Source organism: Rousettus aegyptiacus, unplaced genomic scaffold (assembly GCF_014176215.1).
Source record: "Rousettus aegyptiacus isolate mRouAeg1 unplaced genomic scaffold, mRouAeg1.p scaffold_m13_p_9, whole genome shotgun sequence".
NCBI lineage: Eukaryota > Metazoa > Chordata > Mammalia > Chiroptera > Pteropodidae > Rousettus > Rousettus aegyptiacus.
In genome coordinates this window covers 69,407,412-69,431,468 of record NW_023416312.1, presented here as the reverse complement: position 1 = coordinate 69,431,468, position 24,057 = coordinate 69,407,412, and the positions used below count along the sequence as shown (strand labels likewise).

Here is a 24,057-nt window from a genome sequence, read left to right as displayed (position 1 = left end):
GCTGGCTACAAGAGACTTGGTTCAGATTAAAAGACACACAAAGACTAAAAGAAGGGAGATGGAAAAAGATATCGCCATAAATGACCTAGAGGTTATTGTGCTGAATGAAATGGGTTGGATAGAGAAAGACATTCATGATTTCACATACATGTGAAATCTAAGAACAAAATAAACAACAACAACAAAAAAGCAGCGAGGTTAGTGGGACGGTGAAAAAAGGCAAAGGGATTAAGAAGTACAAATGGATAGGTGCAGAATAGACATGCAAATGTAGATTATAGCATGAGGAAGACAGTTAATAATGTAATAAATATGTAAGGGGGAAGAGGGTACTAGATTTAGTGGAATGAAGGCTTTGTGAATTATACAGATTTCTCTTTTTTTGCACTATTACTGTTGCTTTCGCTCTTATTAAAAAAATGATAATTATTCGTTTTCAATTTAACGGTAAGGCATATATATATATGGCTTTGTGTGTTCACTGCCCATTGTACAATTTACATTGTACAGTGTAAATATGAACAACTAATTGTCTGTTATGTATCAAAAAACTGGAAAAAATTATGTTTTCATCCATCAAAAATTTGATCAATAGATTCAATTCACTGCCTTTTGATAAATAAGATATCACCAGTTATATTTTATATTGAGAGAAATCTAAATCTCAGGAATATTAATTCACTGGCTCAAGGTTACACAGTTAAAAAGTGTTGAAGAGTTGTGGGACAGATAGGCCCTAAGTCTTCAATCTTTTTAGGCATAATTTGGTAGATGAGGAGGCAGAGGAGGAGAAAGAAATAATCTACATTTAAATTTGGCCTTAATTTTAAACACATACCGAGAGATAGATGTCTGCAGCTTAATATTTCAGTACGTTATCAAGTTTTTGCTTTTCCTCTTCACATTCTCCCCTTTTCGTCAGAAGTTTTAAAAGTTTAAAAGTATAATATGACTGGAAGAATCAAACAGATTGATTTAAAATTTATGTGTAGTAGAGTTGAAAAGACAGATTCCCAATAATTTTCTTACAACTCTATTTTCAGCTGTTCATATCTGTGATTTAATGCTTTATGTAGTTGCCTTGGTACCTTTACAGATTTAAATGTACAGAACAAATATTTTGGGGAAAAAACACTAAAATTAAAAAAAAATCCAATGGGAGCATAAGGAAAGTTAGTAGAAGTTTCTTAGCACATGAAATTCACTTTTATTTTTTATTCATGAAAGATACTAAGAATATTTTCCCGAAAGGTCTTTAGTTTCCATTCCCATGCTTAACAACACAAAAAGTAAGGGAAACTCCTTGTAGAACTGTTTACAAACATTCCATCTGTAAAAGTATAATATGGAGAAAAGGTATATCCTCAGTTCTAAATTTCAATAATTCGCTTTTCTTGCTGCACTCATTTATGATCAAATATCTATTTCACTCTTTTTTAATGCTACTTTTACTTTTCATTCAATATTTTTTTAATTAAATCTTGACTTCTCTCCATCTCATCCTCTATCACTATGACCATGACCACCACTAGCAATGCTGAAAACAAATATTAGTCAGATAGATTTGCAGGTGGATTTAAATATATCCTGGCATTTCTATCAAAAAAAAAATCTGTCACTGTCTTATAATGTGACAAAAGTAAAAAAGCTAAGTGTCAACTTAAACATTGTCTATATTTAATTATGTATTTTGTATCTATTATATTAAGGCCCAGATTTATTTATAAATAAACATTACTACTTTTATCATACCTCAATTTTAAAATACAGAATAAATAATAGGTCAATAAAAATAATTTTCTATCACTTCTCTGATTCCCTTTAGACTAGATCTACCTCCAACTACTCCAGTTAATTGAGTGGAGAATCCGTGAATGTTATCAAAAGTGATGTATAACCCATTCTGATGGCCACTTTCCTCATTCCTGGCAATAGGAAATTCTAGCAAGGGAAGTGAGTCTGTAGCCTTGAACCAGTTGGATTCACAGTTGATATCTCAGCTTCTTTGAGTTGGTAGATATAGTTGTTCTGTTACTCAAACTTTCCTTCAGAGAGCATGATTTCTTCTGTTAAGTGATTAACACTAGGGACAAGAGCAAGCTTCCTGAGGTCAGAGTAATAGAGCAATTGGGGAACAGACTTCTTTTGTGAGAAGTGGCAAAGAAGACCAGTGCACAGTATGAATGCTTCCCAGACAATTTAGCTGTAGCCTCGATTTCCTGCAGCATAATGGCAGGTTTTGCACTCTGAAAATATGCAATACCAGCTTCTCCTGGAATATTCTCCTTCCTTTTTTGGGCTGCATCTTTGTTACTGGGAAAGAAAATATGCTCTTAATACAATTAAGGAATAAAGGGCAATTTCTAGGAAAAGTTCAATATATATTTTCAAACACAACAAATAGTTGCTGGTTTGGGTTCACTTACCTGCGAGAAATGGTCTTTTTTGACAGAGAAGCACATGATTCCAAAATGGCTACAGTTAACACTGGAAACATTGGTAATGAAAGTTTAGGGAAGGAAAGAAACTTCAGAGATTATTTACATAGTCCTTAAGTGGAGTGCCTTGCACAAAGTAATCTCACAATAAATACCTCATAAATGGATGAATTCAGTTCACCGCCTTTTCTTACATGAAGGAACTAACCGCAAAAAGAAATGTTTACTCAATGACGTAAAGTTGGCCAAAATAAGAAACCAGAATTTCTAATTCCTTATCAATTATTCTTTCTACCATATCATTCTCTGCATTCAGTCATTTTTATTGTTGACTGATCAGCTATGAACTATAAATGTGTATGTGTGTGTGTATATCTATATCTATATCTATCTATCTATCTATCTATCTATCTATCTATCTATCTATATTCAGAGATGTAACAAAGGTTTAGACATCCCAGACAGAACAGTCCATATTTTCAATTTATTAATATTGATAAATTAGAAGTTTAACAGTAAAAATTCCCTGCAGCAGAATCAATTCTAAGCACTCGAACAATGACAGTTACACCATAAGTTCCAGCTAGATATTTGCTGTCTTGACAGTTACAAAGGACAAATAGGCAATACAGATACATCAAGCTGTCAAGAGTGTAAAAACAAGTGAAAAAGCATTTCATAAATTGCTTTTTTTCTTTTGAATTCTACACTCCGAATTAAGTAATGCTTCATTCAACTATAAGCAGATGTTTATCAAAGAGAATTCATATCCTTTATCACAAGAACTGCTTTATATTATGAGAGAGTATAAATAATCATACTTTTTCATCCTCAAAGTCCTGCAGTAAATTAAAATACACCAGCAGGAAAAAAATAATTACATTGGAAACAAAATAGCATGTTTCCCTTAAAAAAATGCTGAGAAAACATTATGTTGGCAGATTCTCACCTACCCACATGGATCTCTAAGACAAACCTCTAGACTTTATTATTTTAAGAAATTAAATTTTAAAAAGCAATTTAAAAGACTGTCTTCCCACATCTTATTATCAGGGTAGTATGTGTCTGTGTGGCTGGAGAGTGGTAGGGAGATATTCAAAGAGCATTTATTCTGCATTAAAATAATAATGGAAAAAATAATATTGTATTATTATAATAGATTCATTCACAAAGGGAGTAGGACATATGAACAGTCTTCCTTACTATATTTCTGAGGAAGAAGATATTTATTTTCATTTCAAAAAGAGGCCATTTTCTAGAACCTCAAGACAAGGAAGTATACATAGAGGCATGTGGCCCATTTTCGCCATCCATTTTATATCAGCCACATACTAGATGTTAGATTTTTTTTTTTACCCTTGGTTCAATAGTGTCATTAAAAATGATAGTTGAAAGGATATCATTTTTTTTAAATATACTGTATTAAAAAAGTCTTTCTAATGGCCCTTGCCAATAGTCAGGAAAAATATGTCTTTTTTTTTACTGGATTTTGTATTTCAATCAACAAAGATTTATTTAATTTGATATATATTTTTTGCTGAATTTATTTCACCTCAATTGTCTGAAAATAGTTAAGATTATAATGAACTGCAAGTTATGTATACTTTTTAAAATATTAGTAGAGCTATCAGAACATAGTTATGACCTGCAGTTATATCTATAAGCCCAATGTCTTTTCTGGAAAAACGCTCTAAAGATATTTCCTAGGAAGGTAAATTTTCCATTCATAATAACACACGCACAAAAAGTGTGAAGTCTTTCTTCAAAATGATTATTTTCATTAAATAACATCATGAATTCATCTCTCAGAAACTAATCTTTTCTAGACTTTAAATGAATTGTCAATCTATGTCTTATTTAACACATAATACAGCAATACATTTTATATGGTGCTAAAAGTATGGTATTCAATTTTCTAGAGCTTTCTTTGAGTTCTGGTTATAAGAATTAATGACTGACTTCACAGATAATTTACATGAATTTATCCATCCATAATTATTTATTGAGCTTTTGCTTTATGCAAGGTACTGGGCTAGGTGTTTCAGTAAGTACTAAAATGTATGAGAAAATAGAGTCTTTGTTTCAAAATATTTACAACTTAGAAATAAGATAAGAACGTAAATGAATACAAAAAATATGGGAAAGTTGTCATTGCCAAACTGTGTAGTAGAGAGAGAGATGAGTGTGGACTTGATTACTCAAAAGTATTATGAAGGAAAAAGGGGCCAGTAATGCATCTTAAATGTAGATCTTAATTATAATAAATAATTATAAAAGGAGTTCTGTCAGCACTTGGTTTAAACAAACAGTTATATACAAGAATGAAGAGGCCGTGGAAGACTGGTTTATCAGGAAGTGAATAGGAATGTGGGGCAATAAAATACACAGGAGCCAACATCTGTAAGATAATTATAATCTCATTCAGATCATATCAAAAGGAGAAAACTTATCTCTCCTATCCTACTAACAATAAGCAATTTGCCAGGGAATTTAAATGAATTTATCTTGTAATATAATCACTATGACAAACTTGTCATTCCAGTAGTGTCAATCTTATTTTTTTTTGTACTAGGACATTGACTCTAAGAGAGAGTAATATGAATTCCTCCACAGCATGACTCTCTCACGTTTATGGAGGGATTTGCTTTTGTACTGTTCGATGCTCAGTTGGACACAGAAGAGTCCATATGGTTATTTGCCATCTCTGTGGGCAGCAGAGCTAGGGTTGGGACTCCATTCTTTGTGCAGAAGAACCAACTTGCAGGATGGAGCAGATAGGAGATCCGAAACATCTCAGGAGCTGTATTTACGTAGTGTGGCTATTTCATACATGGGCCAGCTTCAGGGGAAGAAAGCGTGAGCTTAGAATCAAGCAGGTCTGAATTCAGAATCCAAGCTCTGTCACTCACTAGCTGTGGAACCTTGGAAACTCACTTAAGCCCTCTTGGCCTATGTTTCTTTGTATATTAAATCAGATCAATAATAAGTGTTTAACTGTTGACCATTGTGTGAGTTAAAAGAAATTGCAGAGTCCAGCCCAATACCTGACATTATTAGAGGTACAATAGATAATAACTATCACTACAACTAAACATCCTCTCCCTTGCCAGTGGCACTTTCCTTTCTCTTTTGAATTACTATTTGTGAGAAACTCGATTAAACAAATAAAACTTGGATTTTTTAGTTAATAATTCTATATTTTTTCTACTCATCTTATGATTTCCCCTTACAAAAGCAAAATTGCTTTATAGCAATTGCATATGTTGGCTTAAATGTGAAGACAACTATTTAAAAATGCTTAAAGTTCCCTGCTGAGAATTTGAAGATCATTTATCTTAAGGAATGTATGTATATTTAGACAGATACATTTTTTTCCTGTGCATCTGGACGAAACTCACATTCTCTCAAATGTAAAAAAAAGAAAAGAAAACTATCCATTTGATGAGTCCCCCTCCCATTTTTCACTTGGTTATGACTAAAAACCTGTCACCTTAAGTAGTCACTGGTAAATAATTACCATGACTTCTTTCTTCAATTTTTTGCCACATGAAGCCTTTGATAAAATTCTATGAACCATGCCCTATTCTAAATGTATACTGTTCCTATTGAAACAAGCCTTTCTCTATATACCTTCTAGCTTTGCCCAAGCCTGGTATGCTTCCTTACCAAATAATGCCCAGTTGGGTGCTCAGCCATCCTGGAATTCTAAGAATAATATAGCCTCAAGTGCATCAAACTGGGTTAATTATAATCCACGGTATGCGTGAATCACCATTATTATCTCACTATACATGGCTCCTTTGATATTACTAACTAATCAATTAAAATTACAACAGTGCATTGTATATGAGTTGTGAATGTTTAATTTTAGGAAATAATGCAAACTTTCTCCTAAGTATTTGTGCAAATGTATACTTCTGCCAATAATGCATAAGAGAGCCAGTTAATTCACATTCCTTCAAATACTTTGTTCTTTCAAAATGTTTAGATTTTATCAATATAATGGGTATGAAATGTTCTATTTCTTTCTTGCCTGCCATCCCTAGATTGGGAAGTTTCATTACCAAAGTTGAGGCTTAAAACTTACCTTAGATGCTTCAAACAGAATGGAATCAAACACCAGAACTTTATCAGCAATATGAGAACTACAGGTGATGTTCTAGGCCTTTCTCAGCTAAAGGTTTTAACAAATTAAGAGGAATAAAACAATTTAAAAGTAAGTGGCACCCAATTTAGGATTTTCAAAAGAAGTGCACTTCCAAAAATTAAAATATATATAGAGACTTATCTGTGACTCATAAAAGAACCTATTTCCCGCTTAAAATTCTAGAATAATGGAAAATTGAAGAGAAAAATATGAATTAACTCTTGTTTCTATTTATCCTATGAAGGAGACTTATTTACGATTTGTTAACCAGTATGAATGTGCAGACTATTTGCAGGTATAAATATGAACAGATGGAAAATAACATGTAACAAATTGTTTATTAATTATGGGTTTTAATAGTTTACATTTTCTTTAAAAGACAATTTGTTTGTGAAGTTGTGGTCCCATTTAATTCATCATTCAGAAAATATGTGTTCATTATTCCACAGTTTTGAAAAGCAGTTGCTGTTTCTTATAGTAATTGTTTTACATGTTAGTAGTATCACAGCAGCCTTAATTCTAAATTATAATTTTACTTTCAATATGCATACTCATTAAAATGCAATATAAGACAATTCATTCACAAAAATTTTAGTCGAGGTTTTCGCTTTATTAATAGTCATCTATTTTTGGTACCATGCTAGCTAGCATTCTAGTTATGTCTAACTTTGTAATAGTAAAATTATGTATTTGCCTAACATTAATTGCAACATTATCATTCAATGCCTTTTGTTTTTGTTGGATAATGAAACTTGAGAGAAGCTTGTCTAAACATACATAAGTTCCTTAAGATAAAGAAATGAAGATTTTTTTTATCAAAAAAACCCCTGTTTTTCTTAGGCATAAGAGATACTACTTAAATAATGTTCTGAGGAGAGCAAATTCATATTATTTCAGTATTTATATCATTTTTTGAGTATATCAAGTATTAGAGAAACATTTCTGCTGAAAAGTTAACTACTGACCTTATAAAATCTTGATATTGTAAATTATGGCTAATTGATTCAGACTGGTGAAATAATTTGTTTTCAGAATCTAACAGGCATTCAAATTTTGAACTTCATTCTTCAATGTTGTGAAGGTAAGCTATTGGGTGCTTCACTCTAAAAAGGCAGACTTATAAGCCTTACTTTGGATTGGCACTATGGTCTAATGGTAAGGTACTCTATCCATAGTCATCATAGACTTTTTATAGATTTACATAAAAACAAAATGTCTTTATTGTGCTTACTCTTACTATCACCTTCTCAAGAAATTAATTGGTCAACTAGCAAATATTTTTGGAGTGCTTGCCATGTTTATGTCACTTAGGTGAGTTCCTGGACAGGATGAAAAAAGACAAAAAGACTGGTTCAGAAGATGAAAGAAATAATGATGGGAAATATGTGTACAATTCATCCTAATTTATAAGGGCACTTCCTGAAGACTCTCCCTCTGAAATGCAGATTTCACTGATTCTTCTCCTCTTTGTACCTGTATAATCCTTATTGCTTGGAGTACACTATTTGGCTCCTTATAACACTCTGCCCTTTTTGGAAGGGGGTGTTTTACGTTAATTCATCTTATTTCACTAATAATACTGTGAGCAATCTGAAAGGTTGGAGATCTTGGCCAAAAGTTATCTGTACCCCTAGTCATTCCTGGCATAGTGCTGACCATAAATTAGTTCTCTAGAATTATTTTTGGTGAATTAATCTGGCAATCAAGGGTATATTATTCACATAACTTAGTTCACTCATTCTTCATTATAACCTCCAGAGATACAAATGGAAGGAAAAAAAGATAAAATACAGGGTATCACCATCAGCTACTAGTTCTGAACTCTTCTATTAGTCAAATGTTTATAGCAAATTGTGTGAAAACTGAATAAGTTAGAGCAATAAACAACATCCTTTTTCTGTGACGAATATTTTAATATGTTAATTGTATTGTTTTGCTTTTAAAAAATAGGTTTTAATTCAAACTTAACGCACTACCTATTAATTTGAAGAGTCAAAAATAATGATCTTGGATTTACATAATTTTCCCCCAAATAAACTAAGAATGTTATGTTCTCTGGGGCATGATATCATAAAGTATAATGACGGCAGAGCCACTAGATCTATATTCTGCCAACTCCTACTATCCAAATTGTTACTGACCTTCCCTGAAAGGCTTTAAGAGAGCTTTGCTATCCTTTTCTCTTCCTCTAATTTAGTGACTATTCCTTCTCACAGCTATAACTCTGCCATAGAAAATATCAATCAATTAATTGTGGAAGAAGAGTAAAAAAAAATATATTTTTTAAATGACAGAATTTATTGTTGGACAGCAATAACAATAATGAAAGTTGTGTAAGAACAAGTCATGAATTATAATGTGGGGTACATAGAAACTAGATACACATTATATTTATTCCTTCTATTTAATTTGCTTTGGTGCCTCTCTTGGAAATCTAACATATAAATCAATTCCCTAAGCTAATGAATATTGAGAAGTGATAAACTTAATTCAGCTTTCCCTAAAAGGTTGTCTAGGTAGGAGATAGGACATTAAATAGATAATCAGATTTTAAAAGTTGTGACTTGAAAAAACTTACACTACAACAGAGTCCCAAACACTGGAAAACTATCCTAGCATGACACAACTCTATAGCCACTTGGTGGTAGGGGATGTTTGTTACAAGCGTAATAATTGGAGGGCAAGGTGCCAAAACATCATAACTGTGAGACAAAGATGAGAATTACAGTCCCATATTTCTACAGAAATTCTTACAGGAATTTCTCTTTGGAAGAGCTACTGTATATATTATCAAAACCCCTTAAGCAGTATATTCCTCTTACTATCTTCTCCATGTTGTTCTCACCTTATCTTCCCACGTCATCTTGTTACTAAGTATAACCCAATAAGGTCACAGGTAACTCTGCCTTGCTCAATGCTCATTAGTTTCTAACCTTTTTGTGAAGCCTTCCCTTACTCTCCCCCCAAAACCACACACACTTAAAGTGTTTTTTCTTTTGCTCTGTCCACATTCTAAATTTGATTCCATTTTCAATATTGAGCTTAGCAGCCACTTCTCATACCTTATTACAACACAAGCTAATCTTGGCTTTTCTTCATTTGTTTTCCCTCATTGACCTTATAGTTTTATTTCCCTGAACTATCTTTTTAGTGATAACCTATCGAGTAAATACTTTTTTCCTCATAGAATCTTTTTTTTAAAATTATACTTTCCAATATGTCAATTATATCTCAATTAAAAAGTATAATATCAGAAGGAGAAGTTATCTAGAGACAAATCTCTAGAAGAAGGAAAACTATGTGTTTGTATTGAAAGGTAAATTAGAGATGAGAAAAGTGCTGTGTATATGGAAGACAGCTATGATAGAAGAGGAAAACAGAAAAACTTCCTACCACCTGCCTACTAGATTTCACTTAACGAGCATCTTAAAAGTAACTCAAATTCAGCATGTCCAAATTAAACTTATTGTTGTCCTTCTTCCAAAACAAATCTCGTCCTCCTCTTTCTATATACCCCATCTCAGCCTCGAATCATTAATTTTCAAGCCAAAGACCTGGAAGTCATTGCTGACTCTTCTCTTTTACTATTCACAACAAATCACCAAGTCCTGACCCTCAAGTAAAGCCAGTGATGTCAATTCCCACTTCCCCATCTTACCATATTGTCAACACATGTTGTCTTTACGTCTGTGAATTATAATGTCCTCTACAAATTCTTCTCTAGAGCTAGAACGGACTGTAGAACTGATGGATTTGAATATCTTGTCCTTATCCCCCCAAAAAAATGTATTTTCTAGCTCTGCCTTTATTTGACCAATTAGGAGAAGACACTGAAATATAAGGTTTCTTTGAGATGCTAAAGATATTTGGTTATTTTTTTCTTTAAGAATCAGAGGTTGCTGTTAACCAAAAACATAAGATTTGTTTGTAAACTGAAAATTTGACTTAACCTTTAAAGGTAAAAGAGTGCCAAAAGTCATCAAAATTAATATTAAATGAAAAGAAAGCACCAAGGGGTAAGCAATGTAAAGAAGGTGTGCTGGACTTAAATGTTAGCACATCAAGTATCAAAATCAATTTTAAATATAAGTAAATGAATGTAATAAAGGTTAATTCATTTGTGCTTTTATATTCAGGGGAACATAATGTGTTTTCTTAAAATGAATTTATAGATATAAATGTATTATGTTATTTAAAGGAAACTTTCTTTGCAGAAATCTATACATATAAAAAGAATAAATAATAATGGAAATGAGTCATTAATTCACTCTTTCATCTAACGTTTCTTGAACACATTTGTTGAGCATGTCCCTACTTTCAATAAACAGTGCTTTAAATATTAAAGGACAACTTTTGAACTGGGGCACAAATATTCTGAATGGATTATATACTATTTTAATTCCATTATGAATAATACTAGTTTTTTTAAATACACAAATACTTATGAAATATCCGTTTAAGTCTTTAGAGATACAAACTGCAGTAAATAATGGGTAGGGCAGAAAAAACTCAGAAACTTTGACGTATGTGCTGAATATTTCAGCCATAATCTCTCTTAACCTAATTCTAGGCATGTAAACCAAGGTCATTTTTTTTCTAGTCAAACATTGTTTTCTGAAGCTAAACTGTTCAGTTCATTACCCAGAGGTATGCTGGTAAATAATTGGGAGTATCAATATCTACTGTCTTATTTGGCTTTTCAAAAAATAAAAAAAGCATCTTTCAAGAGAAAATTTATAGGGTTTGACATTTATTAAGTGGCTTATACATGTCAGAAACTTTAAATGGGTTGCTCTGTAATCCCTCTGACAAACTCATACTGACTTCCATGTTATGGTTGTTGTAAATAAGGCTTAGAGGAGTTAAGCAAATGGCAATACTAATGACAATAATAACAGGAAAATACAATAGCTAACTTCTGTTTAGCATCTGGCATGTACTAGGTACCAGATTTACACAACAGCAGTTTTTTCTTAGGCAAGTCCATTGGACTTGGGAGATCTTGGATAACTCATATAAGCCCTCTGGTCCTCAGATGTTAAATATGAGTAATATTAACCACTTTCACTGGAATGTTGCGAAAGTTAAACAAAATAATTTGTATAATGATCAGTATATTGCCTGGCATTGAGTAGATGCTCAATAAATGTTCATTTACATTGCAACTATATATAATGTCTCCTCTCATTTGATGGAAAATCTGGTCACAGGTCCTTTGAATCTTGAAAAATAAAAGCTTATAATTTCCTATGGCTACATGTGCTGTTTTTCATAACTCCCACTAATAAAATCATGTTGCCTTTCTTCTCATAGTTAGTCAGTGTTTAAAAATCACTTAAATTTTTCTGACCAAAATTTTAGCTTTTCTTCTCTTGTGAAAAAGTAGAAACTCTCCCTTTGCTCTGCCTCCCATAATTTTTACTCCTAGGTTATGACTAAGCCACAGTTACTGGTAGATGCACTCTCTATTTGTGGGAAGATCTAGGTAAATAAGTGATGGTAAAAATTTCCCATTTATTAGATTGTTGTGAAAATTGAAAAAATACTCAAGTCTCTTGTGTATGATTTCTCAGCAATCTTAATTCACTTCCAGCACTGAAATGAACATACGTGGCTCCAAAATAACTAGACAAAGTCTTTTTGGAAAGGATATGCTGGGAAATAAAAAGAGAACTAGCAGAAGAACCTTCCAAAAAGTATAAGGATTAAGTTAATTTTGTACTTGATAATCTATCTTTCATAATTCCCAACTTCGGTGTTTTTGTAACATTTCATCTCACTCTACTGTCACTTCCAGAGAAATAATAGAAACATCTTCCAAAAAAAAAATCTCTGATCATTTTCCCCTCAGCATGCATGCCTACTCAGTAGTGGATCAGCAAAGTCTGTCAGATGGTTAAGGCATTTGCAGAGATCATCTTTTTAATCTTCAATCCTCAGTTGTTAGTTTCCTTTTTAGTCTGCTGTGTGCTTTGTAACAATGGACAAATGGATTGACTGCCTTGCTCTGTCTATCTTTGTGATCCTCATTTCACTTTTCATCAATGAATTTGCAAACACCATCACTTGTGTAAATGCTTCCACAAAGCTTTCATATGAGAATAGTTTGTAGTCACTTGCAAAGAGACTTTCAAATGTAGATTTTCTTGGTTTCCCCAATCATCTCTATTCTCTTTCTGCCTTCAAGCATACCATTCCTCTCCACTTGAACTTCCAAAATGTGGAAGCAACCCCTATTTCTCATTCAGCACCCTCACCTGACACCACTACTCATTAAAATTTGAAACCATTTAAATATGCATATAAGAAATCCTCATTTCCTTTGAGCCTTCTCAACCCAGAGAGGACTGTTATCATGCCACACTTCTATGAAAGGACTGTTCTCATGCCACACTTCTATGATTTCAGTTTAGAAAACACTAAGCTGTTGTTGCTTGCTTATAGCTATGTCTTTCACTATTTCCCACTTCTCTATTCAGAAAAGCTTAACTTCCTCAAGCCCCAGCAGCTCAACTGTAATCTTTTCTACAGAGCACATTCCATCACATACCTCAAGCCTCTGGAAAAGTCATCCATTGGTATTTTATGCTCTAGCAGAGTGGTCAGCAAACTATAGACTATTTTTGTATGTTATATAAGCTAAGAATGGTGTTTACATTTTCATATGACTGGAAAAAATAAGAGATGAATAATATATCACAGTATGTGAAAATTATATGAAATTTGAATTCCAGTGTTCATAAAGTTCTTTCAGAACCCAGCCACACACATCCATTTATATGTTGTCTATAACTGACTTCATGCTACAACAGCAAAGCTGAGTAGTAGTTGCAAGAGACCACGTGGTCCACAACATCAAAATATTTACTCTCTGGCCCTTTATAGAAAAAGATTGTTGACTCCAACTCTATTAGTGCATGAAACAGGGCAAGAGAGACCTATTTAAAATTCCTGTTGGAATACTCAACAATCCAAATGCGGTATTAGACATTTATAAATGTCAACTGCTTGTATAGCTAGTGATATATTTAAAGTCATGACAATACTTTTACTGCTTTTACAGTTAGTTTATAGCTCATATTTGCAACCTTATGTTAAGGCCTTAGTAACTGAGGCCTCTAACTTTTCACCAGACTGCAATATTTATAGCAACTGCTTAGTGAGGAAGTAGAAAAATATCTTCTGCAATTGAACAACCATGGATTAACCATCTCAAAAAGTTAAACAAATGACTGTATAATAATATCTATTTGTTCATTCAGTTATTCAGTCAAATGAATATTTACTGAATCATTTTCTAGGCACTGTGCTAAATGCTAAGAATGCAATGTGAAGCAAAAGCAAATACGGTCCCTAATCTTGTGGAGTTCAAAACTAGTGGAAGAGATAGTAATCCCTAACTAATCATAAGCATAAATGCATAATTATAAAATGTGATAAGTGCTATGATGGAAAGTTACACAATGTTATCTATGACAGCATATAGCAGAGAAAGAGTTGATCTAGTCTTGGGGATTGAGGTTGGGCAAGAAGGCATCCCTGTTCCCAGGAGAAATATCTTTTAGGTTGTGCTTTGAAGGCATAATAGGAGTTAACTGGTGATGTGTCAGGAGAGGTGGGAAATACAAGAATGTATTCACAATAGAAGAGAGAGCATGATGTGTTCAAGGAACTGAAAGTAGAAGTGTAGCTGAAGCATTCATGAGGGAGGTGAGGGAAAAGGTAAAAGGTAAAAGATGATACTGAAGAGGTAGACACAGGCCATGATAAAATTTTTGGTAATTATTCTAAAAGCAATAAGAATTAGGGAGAATGGATTTGGTAGTGAAAATGTGTAATTGGGGTAATTAGTTAAGAGGTTGTTTCAGTACTCCAACGAGAGATGATGGGAAGCTAAACTGGTATAATGATAGTAGAAATGGAGTAAAGATACTTAGGAACTAAAGCTGACAGGAGTTACTGATGAATTTGGTTTGGGGGCATAAGAGATAGAAACACGTTTAAGGATGACTGACAGTTTCTTGCCTAATCATACTAAATGACAGTGTCATTATCAGCCATGCTAAGAAAGTTGCAACACTTTGATAGCATGTTATCACATAATCAAAACTTTATGAAGTCAATGAGACTACTCAATGGAATGACAACTAGTCATATATAGATTTTAATTGATATTTATTTTAATGAACATATCACAATTATATGATTTGATTTTTATGGTTTATTAGTATCTTTTTATTGGTTTATTAGTATCTTCAAAGATACAAGTAAAGATATTTAGTTTTGAGAAAGCTAAGTGAACAACCGTACCTAGGTGTACAAGGAAGTAATAATTCAGAAAGCAATTGTTAAGAAGCTCACATATGCAATGTATTGCTTGTCTGGGTCATATATTTCATTTTGGTAGGGGGTGGAAATACATTTAAATAAGAATAAAAAGTGATAGAAACATGATTCAGTACACATATATTCACTTCACATGTAAAAATTTCCACACCATTAAATATCTGTATTTTATTTGAAAGATATGTATTATTTTTCACACTAGAGTAATATGTACTAAAATTAAGACTAATAAATATTTTAAAGAGTAAAATTTAAAAAAATCAACATCGTTTATGTCATAAACTCTTCGATCATGATATCCTTATATGACATACATTAATTTATTTGTTGCCGTTACTTAAAGTATACCTATACCTTATATTTAAGGAGATATGAATATTTTGAAAACATATAATTTAAAAGTACAAGCACGCTTTTTAAGGATATATGTTCAAAAACAAAAACCACATATAAAATTATTTTACTGTTATCTAGTATGAATGGGCATGTAACTCTACTTTGAAAGTGCGTGGCTACTTACATTTCTAAACTAAAGTGACTTTCACTTATTTTGAAAAGTTGAAAGATCTCAGAATACGTGCATTCTAAACTATGTTGTCAGTCTTGTTGGATTTTGTCATAGGCTACTCAGAACAAAAACATGTATGATAGATAGTTTTTAAGTTATCAGTTAGCTCAATTAGATTATTAAATTCAATAAATATTTCTTTAAGTACTTAGTTAATATCTTGTTTTTGAGTTCAACTGATTAGTATAAAGGACTACTTAAATTTTTAGAATATTAATTAAAGTAAAAACTGTGAGGAATGTGAAATTATCTCATAAAGGTTCAGGTTTTCTTACACTTTAAATGTATATATACCTTTAAAGTGTATATATATACATATACTAAAAAGTATGCCTGATTGAGTACTTCTCTTCTAGAGGTGCTATTATTTTATCATTATTAGTTCAATTGCTATTATTGGACAAATTGTTGAATATATCATTAAATACATGTTATGTGCAAGATGCTGCTAGTTCCTCTAAGTGATATAAAAGGCAATATTCTGCATGGGACAAATTATATGCTGTTACTTAACAATTCTGTACAACTTTCATGAGTTTTGATTATGCATTATCTACTTTAATCAAATGAAGAGTTGAAGAGTAATAAAATATTTTTATCAATCCAAGAAATTAAATATTTGTGAATAAAGCAATTAACTATAATATACTCCAAAGTAAAATAATGGAATTGTCTATCAATTTAAGTATTATTTGATTTTTGTTATAGTCTGTTATGTTTTAAAGTAATTTAGCAACTTACAATAAAGAATTTGCAGTAATAATTATATATCAGAGAACTCATATTGAAAAAAAAATCTGATAGGTGAAGTTGTATTTATTTGCAGCATCACAAAGTCACATAAATGAAAGATAAAAGATAAAATTTTTAAATTGTTAATATATGTGCCAAGAGAATGACAAGTATAAATCCTTCCATGACATGGTAAAGCTGAAGTATGTACACCATTTCTTCATTATATTAGCTCTTTCTGTGAAGAAATTTTAAATGTGATTTTATAGAAAAAATATAATATTTACCTTTAATACTTACTGATATTACAAACCTTATTCAGCTCAGGAAGAACACAGTCGTCCGACTGATCATTTTTCACAGGAGACATTGAATGCATTACCTAAATTATTACTTCAACTGTGATATATATATAGTAGCATAAGTAGCATGAGTAGGGTTTAAGGGAAGGTATTACTAAGTTCGAATGATAGTTAAAGACAAATCAGGTCAACCGACTTATTTTTTACGAACAATTGAATCTTGTACAGCTTCAAATAGCCACAGAAATCACCATGGACGCACATTTTAAACACTCGAAGAATTTCAGATTGTGGATGTATAGCTATTATAATAAAACTTTTGCTACTCTTCCTATATACAGTGGGAATTAGCACATTTAATAACATTAACAAAATTATATCATAAAGAATCAGTCTCTAACCTTTTATATTAAGTATGTTGTACAGACATGATTTATGTCACTAACCTGCCCTGAAGATGCCAGTCTTTCCAAGAAGTGAAAAAGGCAACAATCTTACATACTTATGTGATAAAATTTGAGATGTTTTTTTTTCCTTTCAGTCCATTGGGGGATTCAATTGCTGGAGACACGTTTTTAATGTTAAAATGTGTTTCCCACTAGATGGGGTAAGACTTAATAGGTATTTCCACCTTAGGATAAATTTGTGTATTAAATCTTCTCCAATTAACAGGCAGATAAGAGTAAGATGTCAACAGTAGTGTATACAAAGAGAGGTGCACAGGCCAGGGAGAAGAGCAAGGAACCCTCATTATGGAGACAATATGATAAGACTAAAATAGTGCTGAAATAGAGATACTAAAGACAAAATTGGCTTTCACATTCTACTAAGGCTGACCTTGGTTTTTACTACCAGGCAGTGTTTACAGTGTCATTGGTATAAGTGAGATGGCTTTGTGTGAGCATTGTTTGAAGCTTGAGACTGTAAGCTTACCTGCAATGTTCGCATTAGCTTATTTCACCAATGCAGTGAAAACATCTGCAAGCAAACTTGTGTATTCACAGACAAATAAAGAGTGACTTCCTGTGTATTTTCAGAACATCTGATAGGGCTCTCTAATATTTAACATTTTACACTTTTTGAATTTCATTTCTTCCTCTATAAAAAGCTACTTATAGCATCAAGAAATTTTTCAATACATATTAAACAAAGGAAGTGTAACCTTAGTAATCATCTTAAATGATGAGTCACAAAATAACACAACAGGACAATTTGATGTTGGCCATTCTAACTATAGGTACATTTTAATGCAACCATTTTGGTGCAACCGTCTTGATGTAAAATCACTGTTTTTGTTTTTTTGATCATTAATAATGTGTACAAAAGACATTTCCAACACTATGCCATCCCCTAACCTCACTCCAATTTTTATGGACTTCCTTTTCCCTTTTACTTTTGCATTAATTTCTTTTATATAATGAATATATAGTAATTTTATACTAGAAGGATTTGTCAAAATTTTATTGTCAAAACAAGTTAACCTCTATGATTGTATCAGTTCTTTTTCCAGTACTCTCATTCTAAAAACATTTGTAATAGTAAATATATGTATATGACTCTGAAAGCAATCAGAAATTTAAGAGAATTCTCTGTGCATTCTGGAATCCAATTTTGGCCACGCTTGTCTAACTTTTAATATTATGCTCAGGAAGCCTATAGAATATAAAGTTGTCCATTTTGTAGATTAGTGTTTTTTAGCATTTGTAACTTGATACATCCTTTTGAGAAAATGTTGTAAGCCTCCTCTCCTATTACTCTTGAGATTTTTAGGTCCATCTATCAGGAATGTTTTTAAGAGCGTCACTTTCTAAAATTAATAAGAGGAAAACAGTACCTAAATTTTCTTTGCCCCAGTCTTGGATATGAGTTTGTTTTTAAAGGAGAAAACTGTACATTCGTATTTTTCTTCATTAACCTAATTGTTCTTATTATGCTATCTTATGTTATATTTATTTAGTATAAGGTCAAGGTAGTGGTTAAACACTTTGGCAAGGGTATCTGTTTAACACATTATTTGGTAATAAAGTAGGCTGAGATTTTTTTAGGTTGTATTAAAGTAATATTCTTCAGATATGGTAAGTCATTAATGGCAAATGTTTTACTAGTTCAGAAGTAGGTGTACATTTGCAACATAATAGGAATCCCTTAAATATAATGTTTGAATGTTTTTGCAAAATTAAAATCCCAAAGCATGTTTATGGGTATACTTACAATTATTTTTGAAGGACTTCGATGGTTGACCTACAGATGCTCGAGGATATTGATTGGTTGATAACCCTAAAAGCAAACATTTAGAAAATGCAATAAGAACCCCATAACTAAGGTGCTATTTAGGTTAATATTACACCATTTACATATAAAGCATAACTGAAAATTAATGAGGTTGATATCCATAAGTGCCAGAAGAAAGTCTCATTTGCAAAAATGAATTTTTAAAAAATTGAATCATATATTAGGTATGCCAGTGTCAGTCCTTCAGTTAAAGAGGAAATTAAATATCAGTTAAATATTATAAATGAATCAGCAAAATTCTAAATCAAATATTAAGTTAAAATATTATTTCACATAAAATAATTACAAATCAGGATGGTATTTTTACCCATAAGTATTAAAACAATATTAAAAGCTGGAAGGAGAAATAACACTAGAAAAATCACTATTTCAGTATCGATTATTTTTAAATTATCATTTAACAATACATATTTTTGGGATGTGAAAACAACATTAATATTTAACATGTTTTAAGTATAAAATGTTTTCCAAAGCATGTACAACAAGCAAAAGATTTTAAATAGAGATTTTTTAAAAAATACAAAGCTGTGTGAACCCACTCAGCACCCTGGAGTTGGTATGAAGCTTACTTTCTTCAGCTGAAGGCAATTTGAGATTCAACAGATGCAGAAAAAAAATTCCTGAGAGCCTCCCTTATCTGACTAAGAGCAACTTCTGGAAAATCAGGCTACCATAAATCCCTTTCCATGGAAGTTTTATGGCTCTGACAGAGATAGGAAGACCACTTATACCTGTATAAAGAAACAGCACAAACTTATCACCCGTCCATTCTCCTAAAAACCCATTTTCCTTTCTTAAAGAAACCTATTTATTTTTCTTCTAGAAACTGGTCCTCACTGACCCCCCTCCACTAAGGTAGAATATAAAACTTGAACCATTAAACAAGCTAGCTCCTTTCTTCTTTGGCCGCTGTATACATATGAAACAAACCTTTATCGCCTGTTAATCTCTTTTGTCAATTTAATTTGCATAATCCAAAAAGCCAAGAGTGTAGAGAAGTTTATTCTCCACTAAAAAGCTAGTTCCTTCTGTTCGTCCAGGTAAAATGAAGTGATATAAAGACCATTTGAGTTATAAGATATACATAGGAAATATTAATTATCCAATTATTTCCAGACATTAAAATATTTTATTAGCTCATAAACTTATTATGTTACCATAATTTGAAGAATAGCATAAAATATTTGTGATAAATTCTAAAGCCACAATTTAAATAATTTAATGTGACTCCCTTTTTAATCTTCCACATATAATGGGCTATAACAATAAATTGTTATATTTATTCATTCTTCATGATGGTAAATAAAAATTAGTTCTGACTTCAGATTAGTGAAAAACAACTTGGGTAAAAGCTTTGCCACTTTAAAATCCAAAAAGAATACATTTAATGTTATAAATTTAAACTTCATTTTTATGTCTCCATTACAACTCCAAATAGTATAAAGATTAATTGAACTAAATGTGAGAACATATGTTCAAATTAAATCTCTTTTAATAAAATGGAATGAGACCTATAATAAATAAAAATAATTTTTTCATGAAAAGGGATGAAAAACTAGTTCTACCTAATATGTTTTAAGAAGCAGAGGTATTAAACTAAAAGCAACCTTTAAAAAAATTATGAGACTCCATGCTTGGTGAAGAATCTGGTGGCCAAGTTATTACTCTGTACAATAAAACTTTTTACAAAGCACTGCAGTAAAGCATGAAATCATTTCAATATACAGTAATGACCCATTCAACCTGCTGTAGCTCCCACTTGATTTTACCTAACTGTACAAGTAACATTGCAGAGAATAAAACATTTATGGGTAGAGAACTGCTGTCAATGGAATTACTTCCCCCTAGTGGTTCACTGTGACTATTGCAGTCATAACAAATGTGAGCTACTATTGTGATATACCCTTTATTCATGAAGGATTTATGTATTGCCCCCCTTCTCTTGGGGGAAGGATCGATATATCTTATAATTAAACATTTCTGCTCTTTCATTAAAAATCTGGTAGTTTAAAATTTTCTTCAACACTTACCAACTGAAAATATATTTTCTGATGTTTTTAACATTTTAGTGTACATTTCTAAAAATTTTAATGGATTTTGAAAAAGTCTGGAATTCCTAGCTGAAATTAATTTTTTTCTTAACTTCTACCTCTCTCTTTGGTCCCACTTATTTCCTCCTAAACCACAGCATCCTTTATACAATTATTTTGCATCTATCATATGCTCTCCTTTTTGCCTTTTTCCTCAGCTATTTATATATAAATCTGCAATGTTTTCTTATCGACACTCTGTCATCTCAATTTTCTACCCATCTTACTGAATTGTTATTATTAAAGTTTCCACGTGATTTCCATAGATTTTTCTTTTTTATGGGCTAGTAACTCTAGATAGAAAAGAAAGATACCCCTGACCACAAACTGCCTCTATATGTTAATCTAAATACTATATAATTCCCACCTACAAAAAATAGTGCATAGAATATTTTTCAATTTCACATGTGCAATCTTATTACCTCTGATATTACTTATAACTCCTTTTTAAAATGACATTAAGGGTAATTTTGTGCTTGTTCAAGACAAATTTTATCCAGTTTTTTTTCTACGAAATTACTATTATTTTGCTTTTAGCCTACCCTAAGAAAGGATATTACAAAATAGTAATTTCAATTCAAAAATTGTTCTTTAAAAGTCACAAGAACCCTGTGAAGATTTAATGGGTAAGTTCGCTGCTTTATTTCTCCTCAGTTGAAACAGTAAGAAAAAACAGGCATTTAAAGTACAATGTCTAGCAAAGAAATGCCTACTTACTGTAACTAAGAGTCATTAAAATGCCAGTATGAAAGAAAGAAAGAGAGGAAGGAAGGAAGGAAGGAAGGAAGGAAGGAAGGAAGGAAGGAAGGAAGGAAGAAAATGCCAATACTCAGTCCTGAGCAGGAGGAAGGAATAAATTCCAGCATTACAAAAAGGCTTAATGTATTTCTTTGGAATGACAGGGATAGTCTATATTTAAAAATGAGTTAATATTTCATTCAGGATTAAAACATGACATTTGAACAGTTTATTGCATCCTTTAAATTAAAAAAAATCTATTTCGATTAAGTATAATTTACATATAATAAAATTTGTATATTTTAAAGGTAGAGTTTGATCAATTATGATGAAGGTATACACACTTGTGTAATTGCTATGCCAATGAAGATTTTTAAAAAATGATTCCATCCTCTTGCTCTACTTACCACCCCCAACCGCAGGGAATCACTTTCTTATTTTTATCAATATAGATTATTTTTGACAGTTCTAGGAGATCATGTGAATGGAACCATGCATTATGTTATTCTCCTTTTCAATTTCTTTTACCACTTGTTCAAAACATTTTTTTCTCTCTCATTGAGTCTTATTGATAGACTATTTAAAGCACACATATCTCTCCCTGCCGTATCCTGTTGATTAATTAATTTATTTTTTTAACTTTCTTTTCAAGTTGCCATGGATTCTTTAACACATCAACCTTTATCTAACATGTTACTGCCTTTTAAACTTAATGAGTCATGTCAGAAGAGCAATGAAGTGAACTACTAGAGCAATTACAAAAGATAAAACCATTGGAAAAAGTTTTCAAATATAAAATGGTGCATTGTCCAGATAAAAAACAGTTCTTTTCTAGTGTGTACAGAGCATATATACTTCATTAAAAAGATTAAAACATGCATTTGGAGATGTAAATGGGAACTATTTATATATTTTATTAGATTCTATGAAATTGATTATTTTAATAATAGATATATTTTAGATAGAGGGCCCCAGTTTTTATATTTAGGTTTTACATACTTTAAACATTTTTTTCGACATAGGCAGCTAAAATGTGTACCAACTGAAAGATGCTACTAATTTGTTATGCTATACCGCTACGCACTACTAAAAGAATAATGCAAAGACAATCAGAATGAGAGAGTTTCACTTCACTTAAAATCCTCTGAATAGTTGTAATTTTAAATAAGAGATTTAGGCAAACTTGACACAACTGCTTTTTTATGGCATTCAACTGCAAATAGCATAACTGTACACAAAAGTTTTCTGATATAAAGACCTATTTTCTGGAAATGATAGTCATGTTTGGCAAGTATTGATTGGCTAGAATGGGAAAAATGAAAGAAATGGACTAGCAATTTAACTTTCTTGTGTTTGAAACTTAAATTTTCCTAACCAATTGATTTTGAACAGGAATAATTTGAGGATTTTTTCCTTTTTTATTTGTGTTGCAGTACTAAACTACAATTGAGTAACAAAAATAAGAATGCTAGAAGCTCAGATACAAAATTTTATTATATTCATAGTGCAAAAAACTTAAAGATTTAGCTAGATTAGTCAATACCCTATTGCCCGAATCTGGCTGCAAATTTTCTTTTGTTTTATTTGCCAATTCTTCTTAATATAAAACAACCTTACATCCCCAGCCAGTACATCTGGTCAAAATTTGCAGGTTCCCAGAATAAGCAAATCAATAGAGACAGAAAGGATTTCTGGTTGCCTAGAGTTGGTGGGGGAGGGGTGGAAGGAGTGTGTGGGAGAAGCTAGGGGAGTGGGACAGTGACCCCTAATGTGTATAGAGTTTCTTTTAAGGATAATGAAAATGTTCTAAATTGTTGTGATGGTTATACAACTCTGTGAGTATAATAAAGCCATCAAGTTGTATACTTCAACAGTATACATCAAATTTTATACTTTAAATTGGTGAGTTATATAGTCTGTGAATTATATCTCAATAAAACTGTTAAAAGATTTTGAGTTGATTTCATTCATATCTTAAAATAACTGTGGACGATTGATTGTACTGTTAAAAATACATTGGGGAAAATATATTAATTTCACATAATATTAATTTGACCCTTCAACTTCTTTATTCACTGTTTATATTTATGAACGATTATTTTGGGAGGTTCTGTATCTTGTTATGAAAGTTTATATTGTTCTCTCAACTCTCTTTTTATTTAAATTGTACCAGCACATATACAACTGGTGATTTTCATTAAAAAAATTAAAAAGCTAATGAATTCAAAATTGACTTTAAAACTAGTGACAGAATCTGAATATTCTATAGGCTTTTCCTCTGAATAGTATCTGGAAACTAATTCTTAAAGTCCTCTTAGATAGCAGGTGGATTTTTTTGGTATACTTTGTTTTTATTACAAACCATCTAGTCATAATATTTACTCAACTTGATGTGACAAGCTTC

General features: G+C 31.7%; 1 protein-coding gene across 1 annotated transcript in view; it reads right to left on the bottom strand.

Moving 5' to 3' along the window:
- HTR2C (5-hydroxytryptamine receptor 2C) overlaps positions 1-18,811 on the bottom strand; it is a 295,289-nt gene extending 276,478 nt beyond the window's left edge. Inside the window, exon 1 of the mRNA XM_036227088.1 lies at positions 18,745-18,811. The gene's annotated coding sequence lies outside the window, so the exon portion shown is untranslated. The remainder of the gene's footprint in view (positions 1-18,744) is intronic.
- Positions 18,812-24,057: the final 5,246 nt, after the last annotated feature.